The sequence below is a fragment of the Quercus suber genome, unplaced genomic scaffold, assembly GCF_002906115.3.
Source record: "Quercus suber isolate HL8 unplaced genomic scaffold, Cork oak 2.0 scaffold_380, whole genome shotgun sequence".
Classification (NCBI taxonomy): Eukaryota; Viridiplantae; Streptophyta; class Magnoliopsida; order Fagales; family Fagaceae; genus Quercus; species Quercus suber.
Genome location: NW_027069832.1, coordinates 613,051 through 629,474, shown reverse-complemented (window position 1 = coordinate 629,474; position 16,424 = coordinate 613,051).

The following is a 16,424-nucleotide window of genomic DNA, read 5'->3' as shown; positions in this document are numbered from 1 at the left end:
CCGCCACACAAGGAGTCCCCAAGACAATTTTTGCTGCAAGGTGTAAGAATACTGTGCAGGAACATCACATAAACAACTATTAGAAAACAAATTTGTTGTAGCATTACTATCAATTTTTTTTTTTTAATTTTCACAAAAATAACTTTTTTATTTTTATATTTTGGGTTTTTTTTCTTTTTGATCCTTACGTTTTGAATTTTTTGAATTTGGTTTTTAATCTCAGTGACGGAAACTACTTGTGTAGTCAAATGTTTACACAGCTATCATGCTTAAAAGATGACATGATTAATAAAATAAAATAAAATATTAATTGGCATTAAAAATAGCTAAGATCCACATAAAAAATAGAAAAAGAAATGTTATAATTCCTCAATTTTAAGAAAATAAAAAAAGAATAAAATGATTAAAAAAAAGAGGCCATGCTTCTGGTGGAGCAGAGGAGATGGTTAGGATAGTTAACTTGAAACGTGAAGCACGAGCAGCTAGTTGGTGAGCAAAGCCAAATGGTATTGTTTTAGTAGAGGTTAACTCATTTTTAGGTGTTGTACATTCTAGAGGAGACTTAACTTATTCTTTTGCATTTCATATTGGTGATCACTTTTATTCACGTTAGGACAAATTATTGACATGTAATTATTATGTAGACTTCCATTGTTTTGTGGTAAGTGATCATTGTAATTATTTATAGAAGCCTAAAACTTACTTTATGAGTATCTTTAATGAAATTGTTATGAAAATTTCTTGATATTGGTGAGAATTCTTTGGATTGAATTGTGAAAAAAAAAAATATTTATAGGTACTTTTGGGTTGTACTTTTCTCAAGTTTGGGACCATTTTTTAGTTTAGGGGGTGTCAAAAGGGAAGCACAACATATGTTATTTCCATATTAATGCAACTAATATTTATGTCTTGTTTGCATGTGTAACTATTTTTAAGCACATCCATTAAATAAATAAATAAATAAAAACTATTTTTAAGAACGATGTTAATGAATCACATGCTAAAAAAATTTGAAGAAGAGATCAAGTTATTACCGATGTTCTGTACTATTAAGACCCAATTGACCCAAAAATCTACAAGAAATTCATTATAAAGGTAAATTACTTTTTGTTAACAAAAGATGAATTGCTAATTAGTGAAATAAGTGACATGAATAACTTGAAAATTCTACGGCCTAATAAAATTGCATTAACAACTCTCATTGGGCCATGCTTAACAGTAAATATAAACAAAAAAACTAGCTGACTTTATTGAGTAGTATTACAAGTACTAAAACTTTTATTACATTAAGCTAACAAACTAATGTATCATCAACCACAAAGAAATAATTTAAATATTCATTTATGAGTTGCTGAAACTTACTTATTACATTTATTGTTACATCAATTTGTAAGTAAAATTTGTATTACTTGTAACATTTTCCAATTTTATATATATATATATATATATATCAGAATGGTGGCAAGAAGAAGAAGTGTTTAGCCAAAGAAACAGAAACAGAGGACAAGATGAATTGCAAAGTAGAAGAAGAAGAAAAGCACTGCAAAATAGAAGAAGGAGATAAACGACTGTAGTTTCTTAAAATTGTTACTAAACGACTTGTAGCTTAGATTTGTAGATAAACTGTTAGTGGACACACACTTAGCACTTGTAAGAGTTAGTTAGAGGATTAGTTAGCTGGTTAGTATGGTTTATTTTGTTATTTCCTTATATCAGCTAGTATATAAAGCTTGTAATCCTTTTGATAATATAAATATGGTGAAAAACACCTTTTAGTCCTTACATTTTCAGGCAATTCTCATTTTAGTCCCTACATTTTATTTTTACCGCTTTTAGTCCCTATTCTGAAAAACACTTCCCGTTTTAGTCCCTGTCGTTACTCATTTAATAGAATTATTCCACGTGGCAAATTGTCCAACAGTAAATACTGACGTGTTCATTAAAATAATATTTAAAAAATGGCGTAAATGCACTTTTAGTCCCTACATTTTGACTTTTTTCCATTTTAGTCCCTACATTTTATTTTTACCACTTTTAGTCCCTAAATCAATTAATGCATTCTATTTTAGAACTTAAAGCACCATTTCGTTAGTTTACTAACGAGAAAGCTGATGTGGCGCTGATATAGCCATTAAAATATTATTAAAAATAATTATTTGGCNAGAAAGAACTTAACCCCAAAAATGAAGACCCCAAACCCAAATCACAACACAAACAAAAAAAAAAAAAAAAAAAAGGGAGATCAAACACAAACATAGACCCAGATCACAAATAGAGATCAAACACAGATCCAGATCACAACAACACAAACGAAAAAAAGAAGAAGAAAAGAAACAGAGATTAAACACAAACCCAGATCACCAATAGAGATCAAACACAGACCTAGATCACAACAACACAAACGAAAAAGAAAAAAAAAGAAAAAAAAGAAACAGAGATCAAACACAAACATAGACCCAGATCACAAAGAGAGATCAAACACAAACGAAACCCAGATCACAACGCAAACCAAAATCATCAACGGACCCAACCATCGATCCAAAAAAAAAGCCACAAAAAACAAGTTACCACCACACCAAATCTTAAATGTCATTTCCCATTTTCAATAAATATAAATTTTCTACTTTTCCCCCTTTCCATTAATCACAGAAAAGAGAGAGAAGCAAAAATAACTACAGAACAGGTACAACTCATATATCATAAACCCAGTCTCAACAAAAACCCCAAAAATTCTGAGCATCAAAGGACATTAATAAGTAGAAGCTAAGCATGGATAATGAGGTAAACTAGCAGTAGCTTGAGTTGTAGATATCACGGGCGGCGGCGCTCTTCTTCACCTGAAAAGGTGACCTCATCATTGAGATTAGAGAGAGTTTGGGTCAGATTAGAGTTTGGCAGATCGATGGATGAACGAGTTCAACGGCAGCGACCTCATCACTGAGATTTGAGAGAGTTTAGGTCATATCGGAGTTTGGCAGATCGGCAGAGATGAGATTTTGAGGGAGTTTGGGTCTGAGAGAGATTTCGTTGGGGTGAAGAGAGAAAGAGAGAATTAGAGATAGAGAGAGTTTAGAGTTTGGGTCTAATCGCTGATGAGGTTAAAAGAAAAAGAAAAAGAATTAAGTTTAATGAAAAAGAAAAAGAATTAAAAGGATATTTTTTTTTATAAATAATTTTAATTAAATCAACAAACAGGGCTAATGCGGCGCTGACATGTAAAATAATAATGATTTTTTTAATTAATTCGTCAGCCACGTCAAGTTTTCCGTTAGTTTGGTGATAGAATGGTGCTTCAAGGACTAAAATGGAACGCGTTAATTGGTTTAGGGACTAAAAGTGGTAAAAATAAAATGTAGGGACTAAAATGGAAAAAAGTAAAAATATAGGGACTAAAAGTGTATTTACGCCTAAAAAAATTATTTACATTTTTAAAATGCCACATCAGCAATTTAATTTTTTTTAAAAAGCCACATTAGATAAACATAATATAAAAATTTCTAACCTAATTATTTTCTAAAAAAAGAAAAGAAATTAGTTAAATTAATTTTTTTTTTCTTTTTTTGGAAGAACATGAAGAACTCAAAACTATGTGTTCTTCATTTTCTTTGTGTTCTTCCCCAAAAGATTGACTCATATTCTTAGCAAATTAATCCTTATTTTCTTCCCTTTTCTTTGTCTTCCTTTTCTTTTCTTTTTTTCTTTTTTTTCATGTATTTTCTTGGCATCCAAACCCAAAAAATTTTCACATGCTTAAAAGAAAACCTTCAAACCGGTTCCCCTCCCTTCTAAATCTCGAACCTTCCTCTCTCTTCCAAAACTCTCACAACTCTTTCAACCTCCATGGCCGGACTTCTCTACTCATCGCCAGTATCGCCACCACCACAACCAGCGATGGTTCTCTTCTTTTCTTTCTCTGAAACAACCTACTCTCTCTCTCATGATTCGCTCAAACTCAGACCTAAATGGCTCAAACTCTCTCTAACTCACAGATTGTTGTCTCTATATCCCAAATCGGTCGATTCTCTATGGTTTCGATGATTCGACGCCTTTGCCGTGGAACACTGTCATCAGGGGATATGCCTCAAGTGATTCTCCGAAAGAGGCGATATGGGTATTTCTTGGAATGCGAAGGCGAGGAATTAGACCCAATAAACTCACGTTTCCGTTCCTTTTCAAGGTGTGCGCGGCGGTTACAGCGGTTAAGGAAGGGAGACAGGTTCATGGGGAGGTTGTGAAGTGTGGTTTGGACTCTGATGTGTATGTTCAAAACAGTTTGATCAGTGCTTATGGGTGTTGTAAGAGGATTTCAGATGCGTGTAGGGTGTTTGATGAAATGTTTGTGAGAACGATTGTTTCTTGGAATGCTGTAATAACTACTTGTGTTAAGAACATGTGGTTTGATTATGGGATGTGTTATTTTTTGAAGATGAGGGATTTTGGTTTTGAGTCGAATTAGACCACTATGGTGGTTATTCTTTCTGCGTGTGCTGAGCTTGGAAACTTGAGCTTAGGGAGATGGGTTCATTCCCTAGTTATTGTGAGAGGGATGGTTTTGAATTTTCAATTAGGTACTGCCCTTGTTAACATGTATTCAAAATCTGGAGATGTAGATTATGCGTGGTGGGTGTTTGATAGAGTGCAAGAGAAAAATGTTTGGACATGGAGTGCAATGATTTCGGGGCTAGCTCAACATGGGTCTACAATGGAAGCTCTTGATCTTTTATTAAAGATGATGTATAAGTCATCAAAGAAAATGAAGAACACGTAGTTTTGAGTTCTTCATGTTCTTCCAAAAAAAAGAAAAAAATTAATTTAACTAATTTCTTTTCTTTTTTTTTAAAATAATTAAGTTAGAAATTTTTATATTATTTTTATCTGACGTGGCTTTTTTTAAAAAATTAAATTGCTGATGTGGCATTTTTAAAAATGTAAATAATTTTTTTAATATTATTTCAATGAACACGTCAGCATTTACTGTTAGACCGTTTGCCACGTAGGATAATTCTGTTAAATGAGTAATGGCAGGGACCAAAACGGGAAGCATTTTTTAGAATAGGGACTAAAAGCGGTAAAAATAAAATGTAGGGACTAAAATAGGAATAGCCTGAAAATGTAGGGACTAAGGTGTTTTTCGCCTATAAATATATATATATATATATATTATTTAAAATTAGGACGGTCACTTTCATTGAGAGGAGCTTGATTAGAATTTGCACTAGACTAGCCGTTAGTCAAAATTTCGATCCAAACAATAGACTTATTGAATGAACCGTTAATCAACAAACTACAAATATTATTGTTTTCTTATTCATGTCTGGCTCTCTCCCCGAACCATTGAGATTGAGTCTCTCTCTCTCTCTCTCTCAACACCATGGCTTTGCGTCTTAATAACCAGATGCTGAAACAGTAACCGCCATCAACAACGGTTTTGCAGCAAGCTTGCATAACGGAGAAAGCCGAGTTGAGTTTGATCGACCATGACCCACTCCAATCGGCCTCTCTCTCTGCTCGGATACGTCACAGAAAGCTCCGATTCTGTTCTCTCTCACGATTTTGAAGTCTGATTGCCTTCTCTCTCTCGAATTACAATCTCTCTCATGACCGTTGATTTGGGTTGTTTGAAATTTTTTTTGTTTGAATTGGCTTGATTTGATAGTGTTCGTGTGTTTGATCTGAATGAGTTGTGTTTGAAAGAAATAATAAGGATCTGATTTCTAAATGGGTTGATTTGAAATTGAGGAAGAACAGGGGAGAAAAGAAACAATGTAACACCAAAAAAGTGGTTTGCAATGGGGGACCATTGGATTGGAGTTATTGGTATGTGACTGAGTTTTTCTGTGAAGGATCAATGAAAATGGGGAAAGAGCTTGGAGGGGAAATTTGATTATCAGACTCTTGCTCTGATACCATATTAAATTACCGAATCTTCCAAAATCTTAAGCTATCGGAATATAATAAATTTAATCATTTAACACAATACTTCTAATATCATCAATAGTGCAATTACTCATGCAATTCTATTTCCTTGTCCATTCCATATTAATTACTATCCTTCAAACAATTTTTTTGAGATAGAAACCTCACCTGCTACTCCTGAATCTGGTCCATAATACAACCATCCTATATTTTGGACTAAGTAATACCACCATTCTGCATTATATCTTTCATAGCTATGGCTCCATTCTGCATTTTTGACAAATAAAAGAACATCAGCGTTGAGAACTACAAAATTAAATTTGGTCATTGTACGGAAACTACAACAAATATTCCCTAACATGTTAATTACACACTAGAATTGATTGCGTACGCACCAAGAAGCTATCTTTTTAAGAAATTCGATCATTTTTACTTTTCATTTCCTTAAGCATAAAAGTTTGAGATCAACCAATTGCCCAAGTACATGGTTATTCCTCTACTTGTGTCATCATCACATCAGGCACAATTACTCATACAATTCTATTTTATTGTCCACTTTATCTGACCCTTCAAACAAGTTTTTAAGATAGAAATCTCACCTAGGAGTTGATATAGGATACGTTTAAGCAATACTGCTTTGACAAAAAAAAGAATAACATCAGCTTTTGGAGAACTTAAAATCAAATCTAGCCATTATACCGAGACTTGAATAAAATTATCCTAGGATGTCTATTATGGATTGTGTATGCACCAAGAAGTTTGGTCTTATAGAAGTTTAATATAAACAATATATACACGAAATGGTTAGTGAATGATAACAGTGGAAAAATGCAAGAATCATGCAAAGGGAAACTAATGGTCAACATGTAAATGGAAAGTGTTATGGCCTTTCTCGCTTTATTTACCCACCAGTACTGATGCATTGAACATGGTTCGCGTCATCGAGGTAGCAAGAATAGATATCTCCTCCGCAATAAGTATCACAAAGACGTTGGACCCATGAAAGCTCAAAACCATATACCAATTCATTGTGGACGTCTTTCCAGGAAATATTTGAATCATCACTTCTTGGCCACGATGTCCGAAACATCTTCTCTACTTTGCACGACTCGTCCACTTGGGATGCGTTGGTTATACCAACTTTAAGATATCTATACCTCTTGGAATCAGATATAGAAGAAGAGTTGTCATTATAATTACAAGTAGAAGTGAAAGTTCAAAATGGGTATGAAACGCCCTTGAACGTTTAGACCCCCAGATACAAAAATACCAATTCAAGCTGTTAGGTTCTAAATGTTTAGAACAATTGGTAAATCGTGAACACAAACTTGTCTAGATATAGATCTTAGAGTCTATAGATTTTATTAGACAATACTCAAGGTGATTCAAGTCAAGATTCAAGATCATACAAGCTGCAGGAAGAAGACTTCATATTCTGCCTGGTTCGATCGATCGAAGAACAGGCTCGATCGATCGAAAATCGTATCAGCAGTATTTTAAATCGGCCCAAACAGCAGCTTAAGCCTAATAAGGATTAGGGTTTCAGATCTAATTCTCCCACTATATAAAGGAAACCCTAAGCCACGTTTTTAAGAGCTTTTTGGAGAGAGAGAAGAGTGTGCCTCTTTTGTATCTAGGGTTTTGTACCCAAACCTCTCTAAGGTCTTTGTTGCTCATATTGCTGTTTATGTGAATCTCTTGTGAGATCTTTGAGAAGCTTTCCTTCACATAAACTTAGGGTTATCAACATCTTGATGATCATTCAGTTGCAGATTCAAGAACTTAAAGATACACAAGCGGGGGTGCTTGTACTTGATTGAAGAGTCCAAGAAAGAAGGAGTCCGTGGATTCGGAGCTTGCACGTGGTCGTGTCAGTAAGTTCTACTGGTGGGTAGCATTAGGAAGTCNTCTATTTTATTGTCCACTTTATCTGACCCTTCAAACAAGTTTTTAAGATAGAAATCTCACCTAGGAGTTGATATAGGATACGTTTAAGCAATACTGCTTTGACAAAAAAAAGAATAACATCAGCTTTTGGAGAACTTAAAATCAAATCTAGCCATTATACCGAGACTTGAATAAAATTATCCTAGGATGTCTATTATGGATTGTGTATGCACCAAGAAGTTTGGTCTTATAGAAGTTTAATATAAACAATATATACACGAAATGGTTAGTGAATGATAACAGTGGAAAAATGCAAGAATCATGCAAAGGGAAACTAATGGTCAACATGTAAATGGAAAGTGTTATGGCCTTTCTCGCTTTATTTACCCACCAGTACTGATGCATTGAACATGGTTCGCGTCATCGAGGTAGCAAGAATAGATATCTCCTCCGCAATAAGTATCACAAAGACGTTGGACCCATGAAAGCTCAAAACCATATACCAATTCATTGTGGACGTCTTTCCAGGAAATATTTGAATCATCACTTCTTGGCCACGATGTCCGAAACATCTTCTCTACTTTGCACGACTCGTCCACTTGGGATGCGTTGGTTATACCAACTTTAAGATATCTATACCTCTTGGAATCAGATATAGAAGAAGAGTTGTCATTATAATTACAAGTAGAAGTGAAAGTTCAAAATGGGTATGAAACGCCCTTGAACGTTTAGACCCCCAGATACAAAAATACCAATTCAAGCTGTTAGGTTCTAAATGTTTAGAACAATTGGTAAATCGTGAACACAAACTTGTCTAGATATAGATCTTAGAGTCTATAGATTTTATTAGACAATACTCAAGGTGATTCAAGTCAAGATTCAAGATCATACAAGCTGCAGGAAGAAGACTTCATATTCTGCCTGGTTCGATCGATCGAAGAACAGGCTCGATCGATCGAAAATCGTATCAGCAGTATTTTAAATCGGCCCAAACAGCAGCTTAAGCCTAATAAGGATTAGGGTTTCAGATCTAATTCTCCCACTATATAAAGGAAACCCTAAGCCACGTTTTTAAGAGCTTTTTGGAGAGAGAGAAGAGTGTGCCTCTTTTGTATCTAGGGTTTTGTACCCAAACCTCTCTAAGGTCTTTGTTGCTCATATTGCTGTTTATGTGAATCTCTTGTGAGATCTTTGAGAAGCTTTCCTTCACATAAACTTAGGGTTATCAACATCTTGATGATCATTCAGTTGCAGATTCAAGAACTTAAAGATACACAAGCGGGGGTGCTTGTACTTGATTGAAGAGTCCAAGAAAGAAGGAGTCCGTGGATTCGGAGCTTGCACGTGGTCGTGTCAGTAAGTTCTACTAGTGGGTAGCATTAGGAAGTCAAGTGGGGAGCTTGTAGTCCTTTTGTATGAACTTCGATTCTTTCGCATTGTGGATTCATGTTTACCTTGAGCATAGCTAGGTTAAATCCTCCCCAGGTTTTTACCGTGTGGTTTCCTGGGTCATCATATCTTGTGTTCATTTATTTTCCGCTGCTTTATATCTTGATATGATTATTTGATTGTTTTAACCTAGAATTGCATAATTTGAGTAAGTAACAACTTGGCTAATTAATCTAGGCTAACCAATCTGGTTGTGTTTTAAGGGGTCTAAAACCGTTCAAGTGGTATCAGAGCAGGTTGCTCTTTTGTTGGAGATTTCTTGATCTCTGAGCTGATCCTTGACCCCTGTTGTCATGGAGCATGGACACTCTCTGTTTGTTCCTCCTCACTTTGATGGGAACAACTATGCTTATTGGAAAGTAAGGATGAAAGCATTCCTGAAATCTATTGATGAGAGAGTCTGGAATTCCGTTGAGTACGGATGGGAGAAGCCCACTACTTCTGTGAGTGAGTGGCAAACTTCTGAAAAAGAAGCAGTTGGCTTCAATAGCAAAGTTATGAATGTCATCTTTAACGCTATTTCCATGGAGGAATTTAAGAGGATCTCTAATGTTGAGGTTGCTCATATTGCTTGGAAAATCCTCCAAACTGTGCATGAAGGCACAAAGGCAGTTAAATCAATAAATTGCAACAATTGACTTCTAGATTTGAAAGCATTAGAATGTCTGATGATGAATTTTTTTGATGAATTCTATGGTAAATTAAATGATATTGTCAATTCTGCTTTTAATTTGGGTGAAGTCTATGATCAACCTAAAATTGTTAGGAAGATACTTAGATCCTTAACTGAAAACTTTAGACCCAAAGTGACAGCCATCACTGAAAGCAAGGATGTGGACTTCATCCCTGTTGATGAACTTGTAGGATCTCTTCAGTCCTATGAGTCTGACCTACCTAAAGTGAACAAATCCAAATCAATGGCTCTTAAGTCTGTTGATGATGTTGATGGTGGTGGATTTGATGATGAGCTCTCTGCTACAGAGATTGCATATCTTGCCAAAAATTTCAAAAACTTTCTTAGAAATACCAACAGAAAGGCAAGAGGTACTTACACTGCTGAACCTAGAAATTTTAGGAAGAATGATCCTACTAAGGTCAATAACCTTGAAAAACCAAAAGAAAAAGTTGGTCAGTCTTCAAATAATTCTTTGGGTCCTTAGTGTTTTGGTTGTCAAGGGTATGGTCATGTGAAATCTGAATGTCCTACATTCTTAAGGACTAAGGGTAAAGCTATGGCTGTAACCCCTAGTGATAATGAGGTTTTCGATGATGAGTCCGGATGTGATGAGGATGGAAACTTCATTGCTTTCATTGCTACTGCTGTAGTCAATGAAAGCATATCTGTTGAAGAGAACCCTTCTGATGGGGAACTCTCTGAGGATGCAAATCTTCAAGAGGTCTACAATAAACTCTGCAAAATTGCTGCTAGGGATGCTATGAATGTAGAACTTGGCCTGAAGAAAATTGATTCTTTTGAGCTTGAAAAGAAAAACTTGCTTGATAAACTGTTTGATGCTAATGATCTTTTGAACAATGTTAAATCTGAGAACATGCTTTTGCTTGATAAAGTTAAAACTTTGAAACATGATTTATCTGTTGCTAGATTTGCTAGTTCTAAACTTGATCACATGCTGAATGTTCAAAAGTATCCTTCTGATAAATCTGGGTTAGGTTATGTTGAAAGCATCTTTGACTCTGCACCGCATTCCACGAATTTTGTTCCTTCTTCTTCTTCTAAACCTTCCGTGAGTGAGGTTGTGAGTGAAACTGTCAAACCACCTGTGAGTGAAGTTGTCAAACCTGTAGAAGTTTCACCTCCTAAGAAGAATATGGTTGATCTGAGAGAAACTAAACCTACCATTTCTAAGGACAAGATGCATGGTAAACCTGCTTGGGTGTGTCATTTTTGTGGTAAGTCTGGACACATTCGTCCTAACTATTACAAGCTTCAAGCTGCTAAGAGAGCAAACAAACCAAAAGTGCCTGTGTCTCAAGCACAAAATCCTATGACACTTATTGGTGAATTGGTGAAGGCTTTGAACCTTTATTCCAATCTTGGAGTTGGAAATCACTCGAATATGAATAAGAACTCCAATGCTCGTGATGCATCTAAAAGGTTTTGGATGCAAAAGACTCGACTTAATTGAGTCTTTCTGACATGGTCCTTGTGCTTCACTGCTCATTCCTCTGTGACCATAGTTCTTTGGTTTTTGTTTCTTTTCTTTTCTGAGCCCGTTCATGTGATAGCTCCCATAGGTGCGTCTTTTCTTAGACAGAGGGCCGCTCATCTTCGAGCTGGTTCTAAACACCCTAGGTCTGAGCCGTCTAGTAGCGCACCTCCTCCTTCTTCTTCTGCAGATATTGCTGGTGAGGATGTTCCTGATCTAGTTGGTGATGATGTTGCTACTGCTAATGTTCCTCCACCTCCTTCGACCGACTTTGATGTTCGTCGTACTCTGGAGACTGTCATGACCGTTCAGGTGGCTCATGGTCACATTTTGGTGGACTTACTCGATGAGATTCGTGCTCTCCGAGCCGATTTAGCGCATCTTCATTCACCTTCTACACCTTCTTTTGATGGCGACTCATGATTGCTCTTTGGCATTCCGTCACAAAAAAGGGGAGTAGAGTTTTAACTTGTAGAGGAGTTTTGTTGCTAGGGGGAGATTTTTGTTACTTGTTGAGAGAAGCTTGTGGAGTTTTTAGATTGTATCTAGGTACTTCACTATGTATATCATTTTTGGAGATATTCATGTTAGGGGGAGTAACATTGTTTGATATACATTTTTTTATTGATTTTTGTTGTTTTGTGATTCACTGCTTATTGATTTATATTTATGAGTTGATCATTCATATATGTCTTTATTGTGTGTTGTGTGAATCTTACAAGAATGTTATACCTATTTTTTTACTATTTTCTGTCACACATGCGTTTATGCGTTTGTTGAGTATTTCAGGAATATACAGGTTGATTCGACTAAGCTGCTGTCTACACTTGCAACCGATGGATAGTAGTTAGGCTGAATTTGAAGTTTATGAGCATCTCTGTGTAAATGGCTTTTTATTTGTAAAACTTTGAGCTTTTAATTAGGGTTTTGTCACGGATTGCCAAAGGGGGAGTTTGTTAGGTTCTAAGGTCTTAGGATTTTATGGGCCAAAATAGCTAACTAATTTTTTTTCTCTAACTATCTAGTTAGTAGTTTCAGTTTTGAAACTATATTATTTAGTAACATCTCGAGTTTCTTAGACTCGATTTTGGCATATAAATCGACTCTTAAAGACTCGATTTTCATAGCCTAATCATATCTGATGTGGTATATTTTTCTACGTGGCGACGACATAAAAATCAAGTTTCTAATACTCAATTTCCAACCCCTTGCAACCAAATAAAAGAAGAACCAGAACAGAGAAGGGGGACAAGCCAGAGAAAAAATCGCGACCCAGGCCCCGCGCCGCCCAGACCGCGCGCCAGCCGCGGTCGCGCCTGGCTGGTGAGGTGAGCTCCTTCTCTCCCTCTGAGCTCTTTCCCTCCCTCTGATCTGAGTTTGGATTGTGATGGATGTATTTGAGATTTTTGAAATTTGTTTTTGGTATTTCTGCTGGTACATGGACTTAGAATTTTTAAATTTTTTTTTTTTTTTTTGTTAGAAATAGAGTGTTAGAAACTCGATTTTTATGTGATTGCCACGTGGACAAGTACGCCACATCAGATATGATTAGGCTATGAAAATCGAGTCTTTAAGAGTCGATTTATATGCCAAAATCGAGTCTAAGAGACTCGAGATGTTACTAAATAATATAGTTTCAAAACTGAACCTACTAACTAGATAGTTAGAGAAAAAAAATTAGTTAGCTATTTTGGCCGATTTTATGTATTTAGAATTCTAATTTGTAATGTTGGCAAACCATGATCAAAATAATGTATTTAGTCTTGTTTAGGCTTGCTCAAAGTTAGTTTATTATTGTAAAGTTGGAATCGAGTGGCTGCAGAAGTACTTGGGACTTTCGGCCTGACTCGATCGATCGAAGAATAGACTCGATCGATCGAAAATCGCACAGGTTGATTTTTCTGCAGAATTTCCAACTCAGCCTTACTTCATTAAACGTTTAGGGTTTTATGTTTTTACCCTAGGTATATAAACTAAACCCTAGCCACGTTTTTGAAGGTCGCTCCAATTGTATTGTTGCTCATACATTACTGTTTTGTGTAAATCTCTTGTGAGATCTAGAGGAGCTTTCCTTTACACAAAGCTTATGGTTTTCAAGTTGGAGATAGTATCAACATCTTGATAATCAACTTGGTTGCTATCATTGAAGCTCAAAGAATATCAAGCGGGGGTGCTTGTAGCTGATTGAAGAATCCAAGAAAGAAGGAGTCCGTGGATTCGGAGCTTGCACGTGGTCGTGTCAGTAAGTTCTACTGGTAGGTAGCATTAGGAAGTCAAGCGGGGAGCTTGTAGTCCTTCTGTATGAACTTCGATTCTTTCGCATAGTGGATTCAGGTTTACCTTGAGGATAGCTAGGTCAAATCCTCCCCAGATTTTTACCGTGTGGTTTCCTGGGTCATCATATCTTGTGTTCATTTATTTTCCGCTGCTTTATATCTTGATATGATTGTTTGATTGCTTTAACCTAGAATTGCATAATTTGAGTAAGTAACAACTTGGCTAATTAATCTAGGCTAACCAATCTGGTTGTGTTTTAAGGAGTCTAAAACCGTTCACAAGCTTTATATCAAACAATTAATATGCGGAATATGATAACAAACTTATAACAGAATTGATAAAACAATCTAAGCCAAATATAAACACATCCATAGCAGTAAATATAAGGCAAAGATAAAGGAAAGAGAGATGCAAACATACGGTCAACACACGATGTGTTATCGAAGAGGAAACCGAAGTCCTTGGCGTAAAACCTCTCTGCCGCCCTCCAAGCGGTGATAAAATCCACTAAAGAATATAGTTGGGGTACATGAACAGCAGAAGACCCTCCAAGCCTAATCTACCCAAGTACCTAAGCCCTCTAAGCTTCTTGTTCCAACGAGGTTACGCCGAACCTATTTCTTCTTTAGCTTCCCGGATTCCGCTACTTGACTATAGCATCAACCAATGTATATTGGTTCCTTCCCAAACTACTTCCCTAAGCACCAAATGGACCTTCTCACAGACGTGGGTGTGATTAGATAAGGGTTTGGTAAATAACCTCTCAAGGGTATGACAATGGAGAGGAAGAGAGTAGAGGAATTTGTAGAGTCTCTTTAGATGAAGATTGGAAATGAGGCAATCTTGTTTTTCTCTAGGGTTTTCTCTCACAAAATTCTCTCTGGAAGCTCTCCCAATATGATGGGTATAAGGGTGTATATATAGTAGGGTGAGAAGGGAATGCAAAACGTCAGTTTTTGCCAAACAGGGCAAGTTGGCGACTTGGTCTCGCGGTTTGTCCAAGTCGCGAGTTCAAGTCGCGACGTAACGGCCTAGCCAGTCTGGAACTTTTGTCCTGTAGCATGACAGTTGGCGCGACCCTTCAGCTTCCCAGTGTGCCTCTCACGTGCCAGCTTTTGGCGGCTTGCCAGTCGCGATCCACCCGCGAGCCCTAGCCGCGAACCTCTGTTTTTCTTGCACACTCTTGAACTTTTCTTCACATTTTCTCACACACTACCCTTACAATTTTCCCACTTGAATACAGGGTTGCTAAGTGCTAAATTACAAGCAAATTAGTCACGGAATAAAGCCAATTAAATGGTTGATTAAATTCAACCTTACAATAAGTGTCCACATACAATGGAGAATTCACTGGTTTTTCACAGCTCATCAAAACCAAACTCCGAGATAGTTTGAGATCCTGGTAATTCACCTTTGTCTCCTTTCGTAGATAAGTGTAATATGGACTGTAAAAATTGAGATAATATCGAGATGAAGGATAAGTCGGGGTGGAAAAGGAGAAGTAATTGTCCTTGTGTATACCTGAGTCCACAATACGGATTGTGTAGTTGTTGTAACTGATTTCCTGTACGTAGTATTTTCCTCTAGATATGTATAGCACCGTACGATTGTTCTCACATGAATGTTCATAACTGAAGTCCCTGCAGTTTTCTCGGTGGGTCTTCAATCGAAAAGGAAAGCTTATGTTGTGGATATTCCCACAAGAAGAAGCGGAACAGGTATGATTAACCATAGCAGTAGGAGCACAGCAAGTTGGATGGACTAATACAAGAGCAATAAGGACAGTGAGTCCTACAGTAGTGAACGTCAATTCTCTTGCCATTGAGGTAGGTAAAGATAGAGAGAGGAATATTTCCGCTAGTACATACTAGAAAACTTCCACATACAGCGGTAGACAAACACAAAAAAAATTCTTTCTGTGGCCTTCGCTCTTCAAAGCATCTTCAACGTTAATAAAGTAAAAAGTAGAGTTTCCAGCTGAAGAAAGATGAAGTGCAAGTTCGTGGTAGTGGAACAGTATCAACATTAATATATAGAGCAATGCACCAACGATATTTGGCGTCAGCACACATATGTCATCTTGATATATTATTTGACAGTTATTAAGTTTTTTTTTAATTATTATTTTTTTAGAAGATTTTTTTTAATTATTATAAATATTTAGTTAAATTACTAACAAATTGCACATGTGGCGGTAAAAAAGAAATTATGAAGGCAAATGTAACTGAATTCTCTCCCAAGATTTGTAAAATAATATATTTTAAGTATGTAGCATTTTCTTTAAAATCGTGCTTTAAAAACATTATTGTAGTGCTGAAACCATGATATGTCATTTAATATTTAAAATTGTATAATGATGAAGTATGTGTTGTGTGTATGATGAATCTCACATTACACTTATATTGGGTTGATCTAAATTTTATTAATAATTACCATGGTTTTAAAACCTAAACCGTTCAAAGAACTAGAAAAGAGAGAAGTTCAACCTCTTTGAGCTTAGATTGGGGTTCTACTAAGGTTCAACCATGATGTGTCATTTAATTTTTTATTAAATTTAATTCATAAATTGTGTTTATATTTTTATTAAATTTACTTCATAAATTGTGTTTATATATAATAATTTTCTATATCTTACGAGCTTAATGGTTGACATGCTGGACATGCATATATCATCCTAGAGAACCCAAGTTCCAATCTTGGTGCTAACTAATTTCAACAAACATCATA